Source organism: Nilaparvata lugens, chromosome 4, assembly GCF_014356525.2.
Source record: "Nilaparvata lugens isolate BPH chromosome 4, ASM1435652v1, whole genome shotgun sequence".
NCBI lineage: Eukaryota > Metazoa > Arthropoda > Insecta > Hemiptera > Delphacidae > Nilaparvata > Nilaparvata lugens.
The window spans coordinates 59,207,522-59,223,345 of NC_052507.1; the positions used below are offsets into that span (position 1 = coordinate 59,207,522).

The following is a 15,824-nucleotide window of genomic DNA, read 5'->3' on the forward strand; positions in this document are numbered from 1 at the left end:
CAGAAGACAGAGTGAGTGAGAGAGGGATACAAGGAGGATTGTGGGAGGAAAAGGGAGATAGAAGAATCATTGAGGATGAAGAATGAGGAAGAAGAGCGGTAGGTCGTTGGGTAGTGAGGCTAGTGGAAGAGAAAGAGAAAAGGAAATAGAAGACTGAGAAAAAAATAGTGGACAAAGAATGAGAGATGGAGAGTGGTAGGGGAAACACAATTGTGAGGGAAAAAGTAAGAGAGTAGAAAAATTAAAATGACAAAAATTTAGCTAGGTCTCTCTTAAGAGACGTTGTTGGGAAATTGTGAGATAATGGAGTAAAAGGTGTGTCCTGAAGAGTGAGATAAGTGAGAGAGGTGGAGTACTGAGAGGAGAAGATTTGGGAGAGACGTGAGAGAGATATAAGAAGAATTCCATGAGAACAGTAATGATGGAAGAAAAATTGCGAGAAACGTGAGGTAGAAAAGAAATAGAGAAAAGGAGAACAGTTGAAGGATATAGGGAGTGAGAGATAATGATGCTGAAGATTGGATTAGATTAGATTAGAGTCGTTTATTCAATATTGTATCTTACAATATATACTTGCTTATACACTAATTTGCGTTAAATGACATGAAGGGGAAGGGAGAGAGAGAAAGGGAAAGAGAGGAAGATGATGAAGAAGAGAGACATAAATGAAGTAGAGAAGAGAGAGTAAATATATGAAAGAAACAAGGTTTGAGTTGATATAAAATGTGAAAAAGAGAATCTCCAGAAAGATGAAACTGAAGGAGAGAGACAGTGACGATGGGAAAGAGAAGAGTTTGAAATGTTATGAAAGAGGATAAAAGACTTAATGACTAGACGGTGAATTGCATCTTCTTCTATTGTGCAAGAGTCATAACTTGAATGCAGGTTGGGGAAGGTAGTGGTGGTCGAGTGATATTCATTCCAATCTGTCAGCATTTGTCGAATGGGAAGCGGAGGATGAATGCCGAAGAAAGAATGCTGACTATAGTGAGTTTCACTTTAAACTGGCAACATCAGATAAATAATAAGCATTGTTATTATTCATTAAGAATGCTGACATTGTGGAGTGAATATAACTTCAGTGAGGAAGGGAAGGTGTTGGAGGCTATGATGACGGATTGTGGGAGAGATTGGAGAGGACATTTTCATAGAGCTTAGAGGAGGAGAACCATGGAGTATGAGGAATGGAACAGAGTTTGTAAAGTGAAGATCGATGAAAAAGGATAGAGAGAAGTATAGGGTTTGGTACAAAAGGATGTGGAGGAAGTTTGGGATGATGAAGGAAAGGAAAAAGATGAATTTGTAAGAAGTTTAAAGTGGAAGGTGGATGAAACGTTAGGTAGGGAAGGAGAGAGAATAGTTTTCAGATGGAAATCATTGAGATATTGCATTTATTCAAATGCTAATGAATTAATAATAATTATTAAACGAAAGTCCTAATTAAATGCTGTAAATCACCCCGAAGTGCAAATATTGACAACGGGGTAAACTGTAATATGGAGGGGCTTTTCAAATAGGGGTGATTTACATAATTTAATTTAGATTTTAGTTTAATAATAATTATTGAGAATATTTTAGTAAGCTTGGGAAAAGGGGGTTTGGAAAATTATGTTGTGATAAACATTGTCTTTTGAGAATTCCCAATTTGAGCTGTACGATGTGTTGAAGAAAAAGAGAAAGGGAATGAACTATTTTGAAAATAAGAAAGTGTAAAATTCATGGGACAAAGAGGGGTAAGGTAGGAGGATAAATATGTTGAGAAAAATGTGAAACTGAAATAAATGCATGAAAAATTCAAATGATAAGAAGGATACCGAAGGTAATGGGTGTAGGGGGGGGGGGTAAAGACTGAAAAATATAATAGTAGAGAGGGAGATAGAAGTACATAATTGAAAATGTAAGCCTTATGCTTATCCTTTATCTATGGTAGAACGAAATGAAGTTGAAGTAAAAAAGGATATTGGATGGAAACTGTTTTGTGTAAAAGCGCAGGCTCGTAAAAAAGGAACAAGAAATGATGTGATAGAATAGAGACAGGCAGACAGGCTTAGAAAAGGAAAGAATATGAAAGGGAAATAGGAAGTGTACTAGTGATGGGGAAAGTAATAGATGTGTGACGATAGGGAAGGGAAAATATGAGAGGTGAATTCCTCAAAAATGTGGTGAAAACTCGAGAGTGAAAGGAGACAATTTCGATCGACAAGGAGATGATGACTAATAAAAAAGTTGAGAATTTATAGAAGAATGGTGAGAAGAGAAACAAGAAGTAGAAGAAGAAAGAAGATGCAAACTGGTTTGCAGGGAAAGAGGATAAACTGAAGATAAATAAGGATTTGGAAGAGGAAAAGAATGTTGAATAGTGGGTGCAGTGCTCTTGAAAAAAGGGACTTCACCTCGCTTCTGTTGTAAGATTCACCTAAAACTGTCAGCATTCCCAATGAATAACATCAATGATCCTCATTCAACCAATGCTGACAGTTAGTATTGAATCTCACCATAGTACACCACACCCGGGATAGCCTCGGTCGGGGCTTGCCCCCTCCCCCCTTCACCAGTGCCCCCCGAGACGTGCCCTTTCAAATCCCCCCCTGCCCCTAAAAACCACCCCAAAAGCAGCCCCAGAATCGATCCTCACTGTTCTGGTAGCTTATATACATAGATATACTATTATACAGCAGCTGGAAGGGTGTTGGTTCGTAGTGTGGGGCTGTATACGTGTGTACTTTCACCCTCATCTATTATTTATTAAGTAGACGATGCTTAACTCTCACACCGAAATGAGTTGTTACAGTGCAACGGAGTCTGACGAGTTATGAGTTATTTAAGTAGTCATTAGAGAGCTGGAGATTTGTTGCAGCACAAGTAAATTGTACCAGAGTTGCTTGCTTGCTTGCAGTAATGTCGGGTTTACACGATGCTAGTTGATAGGCGTAGTCAACTTGCGCTTCTCGGCCTATCCAGAACTGGGAATTTGTTGGAGGACTATTTTTGTGTGAGTAGGAACTGTATAAAGTGAGTGAGCATGATTTACTTGGTGAGAGCAATGTAGAGTTTACAGGATGTAAGTAGGCAGGCTAGCTGATCTAATAGGTCGTTCCTGTAACTAGCTTACCCAGATCTGGAAGCCAATCTTGGTGGTTTAAGTCTGAAGTCTAAAGTATAATATTATTAATATAACCATAAATGCAATTCCTGAGTTATTTAGGTAAGGTTATTTAGGCTCAATCTCTGTATACTAGCATAAACTGCTTGAATTACTCAGTATGGCTCATCATCGTGTGCAAGGCGATTTGTTTTTCAAATTACAAATAGATATCACCAGAGGAAACCTGGGAAAACCTTCAAATCCGCTTTCTCAACAGATTATGAATTAATCTTTCCTAATTCCTGTAAAATAAATATATATTAGATTAATAGATATCCAACGTTTTCAATAAATAAACAAAACTGTCCTTGTTTGAATCGCTGTCAAACATAAAAATTATAATATACTCTGTACCAAGAATCTCTTCAAACCAACTCTAATAAGTCACTATTTTTGCATTCATATCAGGACTGCTCTGAATAAACTTGACGCGTTAATTGAATCAGCCACACTAGATTTGGGTTGTGATTTGAATGATGAGATGAGCAGCTATATAGACGGTTAAAATAGATATAAATGCTAATGCACTATGTAACAGGGCTTAAATAGTAGTTGCTCTATATAGACATAAATCTTTACAGTGAATAATATATAAGTAGATATAATTTCTATGTACTATGTATGAGGGCTTAAATAGCTGTCGCTGTGCTTGGATATAAATCTGTACAGTGAATATAAATAGTTATAACTGCAATGTATCTAATACAGGGGCATTAAGTAGTAGTTGTTATGTATATGTATCAAGCTGTACAGTGAATATAAACAGATATAACTGGTATGTATAATAAACAAGGGCTTTAAGTTGTAGTTGCTAAACATAGATATAAAGGCTTTGAAGGAAGTGAAGATATAGATTGGTTCTATCTCTCCATCTGTCATTAGTTAATTGGAAGCTTCCAGCTCTGCTAGAGAAGTGAATTGAGTCAATTTAGTGGCCAAAAGCGACGCGGTTCGCTTCGGATGACCTCTGATTGAGGTTAGAATTGGCCCAATTTAAAAAGTCACCGCAAAGATTTCGTTTCAACAAGTTGAGTGCCAGATAAGACGCTGGATTTGTTTCATTTGATCCTGCTGTTTTTCCTTCAAGTTTCTTCGTGCCTGATTCACTTTGCTAATTTTTCGTTCAGCTCACATGTTTAATAGCATACATTATCTATTTATTTATTTATTATTCATGTATTTATTAATGAAATAAAAACACACATAATATGTTGTCAAATTCTACACAGTTTTATTTGGTACAGGACCATGGTTTCGATGTTCAATTTATAACTGATTGTAAGCGGAATTGTCTCCAAGCAGATACTATTCCAACGGGATAATGATGATTATTATTACATGATTATTATTATCTCATGTAAGTGATATCATTGAATAAAACTTGATTTGATTTGATTATTCACGTCAACAAAAACCTAATGAGTTTTTAAGAAATTGGAAGGATGTGAGAATTATAAACCTGCTGGTAGACCTCTTGAATCCATTACTCCACCGGAGACTGGCTAGCTTGATGATAACAAGTGTGATAATGGCTGATATCATTTTTATTCCCGACGCTGTGGATGGCTGACGAATCAAGTGGCTTGACTCCCCTGACTGACGTCATGATGACACTTGAATGAAAGAGTCGACCGATAAATTACTGTGTCAGTAGCAGCAAACTGATGGAGAGAAGGTAATAGGAGGGAAAGAGAGATTAGAGTGATCGAGAGAGCGAATAAGAGAAGGAATGAAGGAATGAGATGAGACAGTGTGAGGGAGAGGGAGAGAGCGGGAGAGAGTCGGAGAACTTTTCGATTGACGGTCAAGTTTATTCGTCCGTCTGACCTTTTCAATTATTGGGTCAAAGAGCAAAGGTTCCACTTGCTTCTAAGAAACTGAATGAATTGTAATTTGCAAATATTTATTAATAGAAGAAGTTGTAGTTGGATGTATAGTAGTCAGCTTACCTATTTACTGAAGTTATTTTGAGACATTATGGAATTCTGCTTGAAGAAATATATACTTACTGTAGTTAGAAAATGGAAACTTCAGGAGAATGTATCACATTCGTTTATGGAATATAACTTACTATGTTTTTGAATTGTATGATACTGTACAAATTTCTATATTCTAATAAACTTGTTTTATTTTACAGACGCAGTTCTTGCTTCTTGAGAGCTAGTGGTTGCATGTGAGTATAAACTCAGAAAAAATGAAACTGAGCATTTTTTTGTTTTCAGTAACACCAAAAATTCCAGATAATATTCAAAGGTGTTTATCGTTGGCAATGATATCCACTTTTTTTGTTGATAGAATATGGGAAAAAATTGTGGTATATGACCCGGAAATAAAATGGAACGTATATGATTGACTGATCTATATGATAGATCGATCTAAAAGTATATGCTTTAATTATTCAATAATCATTCATTTGTGCCGTTAGTAAACATTCAAATCTGATTTTATTAATTCTTTTATATTCATTGAAAAGTATCTTGAATGATGAAAAACTATCTGTATGATTCATGTTTTTTCTTTTCATTTCAGATTATTCCTCTCATAATCACGCTCGTTTCAAGAGTGAATTTCCTTCGCTTTTCAAGAAGTTCTGTGCATCATAAAATCTCAAATTTACTCACATCCTTACAATAACTTTATGCCCCATTTTATATTTACTTAGTCAATTGTGAATTTTCACCCGATTTTCTATAGTGATGCTCACATACTGTCCTATATTTATGCATAGTAAAAGAGAGGAATGATAATGAAGATGATGTTGATTACTAGACTATCTGACTAAATTGTACCTGATAACGTACTTAAGGCAAAATCGTTTATGGTTGATGATTATTATAATTATACACTGTAAACGTACTGTTGTAGGTGGGGTTTTATACCACCAGGAATTGATTCAATGTTGAATTAGACTTAAGCTTGAAGTCTGATCCAATCCATATCTGCACAGTACATGTAATCCAAGCTGCTAATCATGTCAATCCTCCAATGAACACTAATCTTCCTGAAGACAATCGATACCATTCAGTGATACCCTAACCGGGCTCTAATTGTCTTTGATTATTGAAGGGTTTCTGTGGCGAGAGGATGTTGTTCATTTGAGGGGTTATTAGTTGATGATGGTAGGGGGAAGGTTTGTGTTGTGGGGTGGAGGGGGGATGAAACCCCTCAGACATCGCCATTCAAATGTCGTGACACGTCTCATTGATGCAGGAAAAAAAGAAAAAAATATGACTGGGAAATAGATAGTAGTGTAGTTTGAGAGATTTTAAAGATTTTAAATGTGGGGATATTTTAATATGCAATTAAGCAGGTGTTAACTGGGGCAGCAGATGTCAGTTAACACCTGCTACAACAAAGATGGCCGCCGCCGCCGCTGGGGAACCGTTGGGGACACCTGCTTCCATTGGTTGGGGTGGTGGGGAAGGGGGACGCCATTTTGAACACCCCATGCTGGGTAGGGAGATGGACACCTGCTACAATGGCCTCTTCCTATTGGTTGGGGTGGTGGGGCACAACGCCATTTTGAACACGCCCTTGCTTCCTATTGGCTGGGGGCGGGGACAAAATGGCCGAGGGGCTGGGGGGGTGGAGCAAAATGGCTGACTAGGGCAGGGGGGGTGGAGGGGGGCGGGGCCAAAATGGCTGACTAGGGCAGGGGGGGTGGAGGGGGGCGTGGCCACGCCCCTTGATTCCTATTGGCTGGGGGCGGGGCCAAAATGGCCGACTGGGGCTGGGGGGGTGGAGGGGGGAGGCCAACCTCTCGATTTCTATTGGATAGGCGCTCTCTCAAAACCCACTACTGAGAAGGTATCAATTCATTTATGGAATATAACTTAATATGGTTTTGAATTTTATTATACTGTACAAATTTCTATATTCTAATAAACTTGTTTTGTTTACAGACGCAGTTCTTTCTTCTTGAGAGCTAGTGGTTGCATGTGAGTATAAACTCAGAAAAAATGAAACTGAGGATTTTTGTTTTTAGTAACACCAAAAATTCCAGATAATATTGATAAGGTGTTTATCGTTGGCAATGATATCCACTTTATTTGTTGATAGAATATGGAATAAAATTGTGGTATATGACCCGGAAATAAAATGGAACGTATATGATTGACTGATCTATATGATAGATCGATCTAAAAGTCTATGCTTTAATTATTCAATAATCATTCATTTATGCCGTTAGTAAACATTCAAATATGATTTTATTAATTCTTTTTCATATTCATTCAAAAGTATCTTGAATAATGAAAAACTATCTGTATGATTCATTTTTTTTTTCATTTCAGATTATTCCTCTCTTAATCACGCTCGTTTCAAGAGCGAATTTCCTTCGCTTTTCAAGAAGTTCTGTGCATCATAAAATCTCAAATTTACTCACATCCTTAGAATAACTTTATGCCACATTTTATATTTACTTTGTCATTTGTGAATTTTCACCCGATTTTCTATAGTGATGTTCACATACTGTCCTATATCTATACATAGTAAAAGAGAGGAATGATAATTAAGATGATGTTGATTACTAGACTATCTGACTAAATTGTACCTGATAACATACTTATGGCAAAATCGTTTATGGTTGATGATTATTATAATTATACACTGTAAACGTACTGTTGTAGGTGGGGTTTTATACCACCAGGAACTGATTCAATGTTGAATTAGACTTTAAGCTTGAAGTCTGATCAAATCCATATCCGCACAGTACATGTAATCCAAGCTGCTAATCATGTCAATCCTCCATATGAACGCTAATCTCCCTCAAGACAATCGATACCATTCAGTGATACCCTAACCGGGCTCTAATTGTCTTTGATTATTGAAGGGTTTCTGTGGCGAGAGGATGTTGTTCATTTGAGGGGTTATTAGTTGATGATGGTGGGGGGTTTGTGTTGTGGGGTGGAGGGGGGGGGGATGAAACCCCTCAGACATCGCCATTCAAATGTCGTGACACGTCTCATTGTTGCTTGCAATATGGAGCGAAGTGAGCTGAGATTAAGGTCTAAATTTAGGTTAGCCTAAGATTAATGAGGCCAGGATAAAGGTCACGATTAAGGTTTGTATGGGAGTTGATTGTTGTTCAATGTTCATCCATCTTCCAGGTAATTGTTGGGAAAATTTTCTTTTATTTATTTGATTGATGAAAAAAGGAATATGTTTTTTAGTTAGTATTTAATGTTTGAAATTTGGAAAATATATTTTCAAATTGTTCTTCGGCCAGACCACATTAAGCGGGCTTTCAAGGGTTTTTCAGGCGACAACCCAATCAACCAATCGGAGAGCTTCCTGCCCTGCCGTCTACTAAAAAGGCTGTCTGAAAACGCTTAATATGGTCTGGCCTTTACGGATACGCGACTAGATGCCACCCCGACTACTTGTCCCCTTTTAAAACCGGTTTTTAGGGGACAAGTAGACGTGAGCCATACCCGTCTAGTTGTCTCTTTTTTGAGGAGGTGACAACTAGTCGGGGGGACACCCTGTCGTGAGGGTGCGAGGTGTCAAGTTGTCGTTTACGGTCGTGACTAGTTGACACCTCCGGTCCAGTAGGTGTCAAGTAGTCGGGGTGACAACTTGACGGCAATCCTATATTTTTACGGGGGTACAAGTATTCGTCTACGGTCACGACAACCTATCCTCTCGACTCCGCTCCACAAGAAATCACCATTCCGGCTGGCTCTTCATTTGAAAGTTGGAAAATAAAGCCAAACTATCAAGTTTATATGAAAAGGCATTAGGATTCCTAATTTTGATATAATAAGATATTTTCAACATCATGTCTTTGTGAGTGAGCCTCAATTTCTATCTCATATTTACTCTAATTGCCACTTATTTACTATAATATGTCCAGGAATTCGAGAATTTAACTTCTTTCCTTCAATATTTGCAGTGATAGATATGGCAGCACGCTACTCTTCTTAATAATCATACTCATAAAATTTGTTTGAACAGTGTCTGTGAATGTAGAAGACACAGACACAACTTCAAGATTTTCATTGGCCTTCTTATGGTCTGATTGCAATCTGAGTGAAAGTGTATATAAATAATTATTTATCCTCGTATTAATTACCAGACTTTATGAAATACCTCAGTTGATAACCAGACTGATAGCTTCATCTGCCATATCATTGGTGAATGAAAATTTTACTGTCCTAGCATTAGGCTCAATTTACTCGTCTGACGGGAAAATATAACTGAACAAAATGTGTTTAGAATTGTATTCTACATGTGGTTCAATCAACAAAAGTGCTCATTATTCATTTTTTTCTGTTTTCAATCAACTTGAAAAAATTTGTCCTAAAAAATAGCAAAGACAATGAATATCTCCCGAACCGTGCGTTTGTCGGGAAAATGTTACTGAACCAAAAGTGCTAAGAATTCAATTCTACATCATAACAGTAATAAAAATTGCTTGATCCCTCCTCCCTACGCCGCAGGGGTGTAAGTTGTGCCAACTGGTGCTCTGTAGGTGACAAGTAGTCGGGGTGAAAACTTGACGCCAGCGTGCAAGGTGTCATGTAGACGTGAGCCATCCCCGTCTACTTGTCCCCTTTCTAAGATGACAACTAGTCGGGAGGGACACCCTGGAGGTGTCAAGGTGTCGTTCACGGTCATGACTAGTTGGCACCTTTGGTCCAGTAGGTGACAAGTAGTCGGGGGGACAACTTGACGGCAATGGCATATTTTTAGGAGGGTACAAGTAGTCGCCTATGGCCAAAATGACCAGTGTCAAGTAGTCGGGGTGACAACTAGACGGCTACCCGCCCTTACTCGCTTCCCGATTTCAAGTGATTCTTAAAATGGAAAACTTCTCATTAATTTTTATAAGTTGTTATAAAAATAAGACATTTATTGAAGTGTTGAATTGTAAATTTAGATACTCTCCAGGTAGGAATGATCCATGGTCCAGTGGAATGAGTGCTTACGTAGCAGCCCAGAGATCCGGGTCCAAACTAATCACCAAAAGTTTTAGCTATATCACTCCCGTGTTATCGATTCCGCACGTTGAACTGTTGGTCCCGGCTCAAGTATGATAGTAGCACAGATTAAATAAATAATCTGTTCTACTCTACTTTTTCTATCTGCTCCCTTTATGATAGTAGTAAGGCCCATTGACGATGAGAAGCCTGATAATATATATATTCAGGCGAGGTGGGGATCTTCTCGCCACGGACTTCCCATCAACAAAAGCCATACGAATCTAGTAGAAATTTAGAGTGTCTCATTATATAAATATGTTGCTAAAAGTGATAGAATTGTCAATGACCTGCCTCGTCTTAACCTTATAAAGAAGACCCCGCCACCTCTATTCAGCTGAATCCTATCAAAATCAACTACCCGAAAAATCACCTCGTCAAACGATCACTTTCGTTCTTACCAAACTTACATTAGGGAAATTCATTTCCACCGGCCAGCATCCCCCATAGATAGCATCAGTGCTCCCCATTGACACAATGATGACAGTTTGTAACAACATGATATCCACTGCCTTCACTATCAGCTTTCCTTATAGATAACGTCAATGCTCCCCATTGAACCAATGCTGACTGTTTGAAATGAATGTGACTACTATCAAGCGGTGGTTACACTGTGTGAAGTGGCTTATGCCTGAAGCGTTAAGACAGTCTCCCCTTCCATAACACCTCCCCTCCCCCCTTTCTCAAAACTCACTTCTAAACAACCTCCTTCTCAACACCCCCCCCCTGTTTTCACTGTACCCCTTTCACAACATTTCCTCATCACAACATCCCCTTTTTTTACAACATTCCTATCTTAACACAACACCCCTCTATTTGTACTGCAACCTTCATCTCAGCACCACCTCCCTATTTTTACTACAGTACAACTCTTTTCTTGACCCCCACCCTCGCCTTCTCCTGTCAACTATAGTGAGATTCACTTAAAGCTGTCAGCATTTCTAATAATAATAATATGATAGCTTCTCATCCAAATAATGCTGACGATACGAAAGAATGCGTGCAACAGTATATGAGATTCATTCCAAACTTTCAGCATTCGGCATTCCTTATTAGTTATTAATAACCCCAGAGATCATAAATTACATATATTACTAAAAGTAGCTTACTCTTTTCTCCATGATAACACCGATGCTACTCATTCAATGTCAAAAGTTAAGAGAATGGAGAGTAAAAGTGAAAATCTAACACTGATAGTTTGAAGTGGATGTCAATATAAAAATAAATAAATATGATTCTATTGCCGTTAAATTCTTAGAACAATAGGCAAAGTCAAATATTGAATACAGTACGACAAAAGATAAAATTAAGTTTTACAGCAACTGTACACACAAAATTACATTACTGAGTCTTAAAAATAATACATTAAATAAATACAGTAGATTCTATAATAAGCATTCCTCATGAATACTAGCAATGTTCACATTTAACTGATGTTGACAGTGTCTTGAGTGATTCCCACTATTGTGAGTAAAACAAATCAGAAGAGTAAAGTTGTATCTGAGACAACGCTGACCCGGACGAAGTGGCGTAGTAGCGGGTGGTTTGTGGAGGTATTCGGGGGTGGTTCTCCCCCACCCCTCGGGGGCGGCAGATCGATACAGAAGGCAGTGGTGGGGGGACGGCGGCGGCTGTGAACCCCGATTCAGTCGTTGTATAGGGGTCCATAGAGGCGTTGACGGTGTCCCGGTCTCTCCTAGAGCGCTCTAGTGCCGTCTCCAGAACTGGAGGACTGACCTAGACTGCTAGAGCCGCTCTACAGAGTCTCTCACCTGTGGTATCGCAGTTATTCTCCTTTAGAAGCCGCCGTCTCCACAAGGTTAGCCCGGTTTTATACTGTGAAATTCACTCAAAACTGTCAGGATTAGTTCAATGTGAAGCTTTGGTATTGTTTATGAGGAATGCTGACTATAGTGTTAGGATATGTTCATTTCAAATTGTCAACAGTTTGGAAGCTTTGGATAGGAATCCTAAAAGTTTGAAGTTAATCTTATCTTGTTGAAACCACTGTTTTGAACTATCATCCTTTGTTTGATGGGAAGCATTGAAGTTACCTATTTAGCTTTACTTATAAGCTTCAATAATAATGCTGACAGTTTGAAGTGAATATAATGTTGTTGCACTCATAGTTTGAAACTGTCAACATAATTCGAGTGGGAAATAGTCATGTTACCTTTAAGGAATGCTGGCAGGTTTTAGTGAATCTGATGTTGCAAGCATTGTTTGGGTGGTACCCTTGCGTAATACTGCACACACACACACACACACACACACTGTCCCAGTGATTCACACAAAAATACCGAAAATTGGTGCGGTGATTCATATGAAAACACTATACATCTTCCCAGTGATTCACATTGAGAGGCGGGGGTTTTTGTTGTAAATACAAACATTGCTCTGGTGATCTATGTAAAAGCACCCTTCACTTCGGTTATTCGATTCAGATAAAAAGGCTGGTATTTAGTGGTTTTGGTGAATTTTCGATAGTAGGCTACCAGTGATTTTCATAAAAAATAACTGGGTTATATTGGTTGTGAAGTACGCATGAAAACGACTTGTTATTTTGAGTGTCATGACAGATACTTCACATTGATCTAGTAGTGATTCAGACATTCAGTTATGAAACTAAATCTTCACATTGGTTTACAAGCTTACATAAGGTTTGGTGTATACGTACACATTGAAACGACATGCTACTTTGGAAATTCGCATAAAAATATTGCCCCCTGTTCTCGTGATTCACATTCAATACATATATGGTTTCAGTAATTAGCATAATAAATTTTGTTTCATCGTTCACAAGAAAACAGCACATTGTTTTGATGATTCTTGTGGAAAATACAAATAAAGAGGATTACAAGTGATACTTTCGTGGAATACTTATAACACCAGTTCGTTTTTCTGTGCCGATGTTACGAATGGATTACAGGCTTTAATTTCAAATGAATGAACACATGATTTATGCTTTGTCAATAAAAATACTTTGAACTTTTTGTGCTGCATTGATTTTGGAACTTCTGAGTCGTGATTCGGCCATAGAGTAATGTAATTCTAAATATTTTACATTCTACACTCTCTGGTTGTAGATTGGTTATTTATTTAGCTTATGGCATTTTTTTTGTCAAATTTTTAAAATTTCACACTTTTATAAGTGCACGTTGAGGGATGAAATATACTGTATTGGCTGGGGACTGGCTACAGTGAAGTCGTTAGCCTCGCCCAGGTAGGCACGTCTCTCACACTCAAATATAATGTGGTGCACTGTCTGCTCCATCGCCCCACAGTCACATACTGGGGAGTCTCCAAGTCCCCATTTGAAAATGAAGCATTGCATCTCCCATGCTGGGTTCGAGTTCTGTTGAGTGTCACCCAGATGCGCCGGGGGAGCTCAAAACCAGGAGGCCTAGTGCATGAGAAATAGCTCTCCCGTATTCCGGGGGGCACCTCCTCTCTCCATCTTCTGTTCAGAGAGAACCTCTCATCTCTCAATTGCTCTGCCATCCTGACCGCTGGCCTTCTGGACTTCAGCTCCCTTCTATATAAATCCGGAATGTCCTGATGGATTGGACGAAGATGATTGGACGAAATCCTTTCATAGAGCCTAAGGAGAGCTTGTGCTCTGCGAAGAGAAGAGGAGGTGGGGGTATGCTGCTGAGCACTGGGAGCCAGGAAACTGGAGTGGATCGTAAGGCTCCTGTAATTATTCGCATTGAATTATTCAGTTGCACATCTACAAGGTGAGTGTGACAACTGTTGATCCAGGAAGATGCACAGTACTCAGCAGTAGCATACACCAGGCCCAGACTAGAGCACCTCAGAGTTGAGGAAGATTTGCCCCAAGTTGTGCCACATAGTTTCCTAATGATGTTGTTTCTTGTCTTCAACTTGGCCGCTACATTCCTTAGGTGCTGATTAACAGAGAGGGTCCTGTCCAGGGTGATACCAAGATATTTCGGAAACTTATTATGTTTCAAGGCAGCACCATTCATTAAGACTTTCAGCTCAGCATTTACTAGTTTATTGCTTGATTGTAGATTGGTATTAAAAGGGGATTTATGGTTCTATACGTTGATTGAAGATTCTCACTCTTTTATCAACTTATTTGATTTCCACGGAAGAATGTGTTTGTAATTATATTTGTTCAATTATTTCAATTAGTTCAGCTCGGTTATAATTACGTGATTTAGATTGTTTGTTGAAATGATTCGTTTTTTAGACATTGAAAAGAGTGACCTTACATTGTTCAGGGTCCTAAGTTTCGATGATACATGTTTACATTCCTATGATTGATACTGTCCCTCTAATTACGTACTTTCTTATCCAACTATATTATTCAAAAGTAGTTTCTCAATACTGCACTTGAACGTGCCTCGTAGACCTCCTTAGACCTCTAGAGAGTATAGCCACACGACCGGGTATGCCCGACAATGTCAACGCCTCATACATGGATAGGCTCTCAATACTCAATCAATTCAGTCCCACACGAATTCAGCTTAGCTTGTTGCTTGGGCCATATCTGTTCATGAATGCAGTCTGCCCTCCTTTAAAAAGTATCTACTTGGACCTCATTCATAGAAATGGTTAAATAGAAAGATTGACAATTTGAGTTCGTATTTGATAAATTGTTATTGATGTAAATTTCAGAATAATTAATACTACTCTTGAGATTCATGTTATGATGACCACATTCAACAGCTACATTTCTAAAGCTGGTTGGCATCTAGTTTATTCCACTCAAGATCTCCTCACCACATATATGATTCATTTGTAAATCTTCAACTACTTTTGATTATCATTGAATCAAGCATTGAACTGCCTTGTGATTACTTGAGAAACCTCTGATTATTCGTATCCTTCTTTTCATTGTGCTGACCCTGAAAGGGGATCAGCAAAAGTTTATTGTCAGCACAAGCGAAGGCACAAGTTCATTGTTACAGTTTGAAGCAGCTTGGTGCAATTCAGTTGTTGAAAGAATGGATAAAGCTTCGACAGCAAAAGACGAGGAATTGAGATTTCCATTGAACTGAGTTTGAGTTTGAAGTCTGTTTTAAAATGTTACATACTTTTCTTCGATTTTCAGCTTCATTGTCTAGAATATCAATAACTATTGAACATGCAGCTCGTGATTAGATTGCGATTCATATCTTTCAATATCTGGCAACATTTTTGTGTAGTTTGAGTAAGAATTGGGTTAATGTTGTTTGCTCATCGTTGCTTAGCAGATTTTGATGGAATTCGTGAGATAAGAGACATCAGACAGTGAAATACGTTCGATAAAGTTAATGTAGGTTTGTGTCTGGATGAAACTTTTTGGATTGATGAGACGAATTTGATTCTCTGTTATCCGAAAAATGTAATCGAATTATGAGATGAATTTGATTCTCTGTTATCCGAAAAATGTAATGGAATTCAATATTATCGTTTATTGTTAGGCATACATATAACGTTTAACGTTCACATATAACGTTTAATCTGGCTTTTACCAATTAAAAATCCATATTACTGTATTTTAAAATCAGCATGGTAATTTCCACTTCAAATCATGTTCTATTTTCCTTTATTGAAATCTCATCAGCAATGAATTTTTATTTCATATTATGTTCTATTCAACGCAATGATTTAATTACTCATAAATTTAGTTATTCAACTGATTCACTAAATTTCGTCGAAAACAGATTATAATAGTTCAAAACTATTCA

General features: G+C 38.1%; 1 protein-coding gene across 8 annotated transcripts in view; it reads left to right on the forward strand.

Annotated features, from left to right (window-relative positions):
• Positions 1–15,824, forward strand: part of LOC111056971 (synaptosomal-associated protein 25) — a 99,283-nt gene that overhangs the window by 17,062 nt on the left and 66,397 nt on the right. For 4 of the 8 annotated variants that reach the window (XM_039426031.1, XM_039426030.1, XM_039426025.1 and 1 more), the window contains exon 2: positions 7,048–7,083. The exons of 1 other annotated variant lie outside the window; for it this stretch is intronic. The gene's annotated coding sequence lies outside the window, so the exon portion shown is untranslated. Of the gene's footprint in view, positions 1–5,282; positions 5,319–7,047; positions 7,084–11,770; positions 11,945–15,824 lie in introns of those variants that run through there. 3 more of the 8 variants (XM_039426026.1, XM_039426029.1, XM_022344383.2) reach the window with 2 other exon arrangements.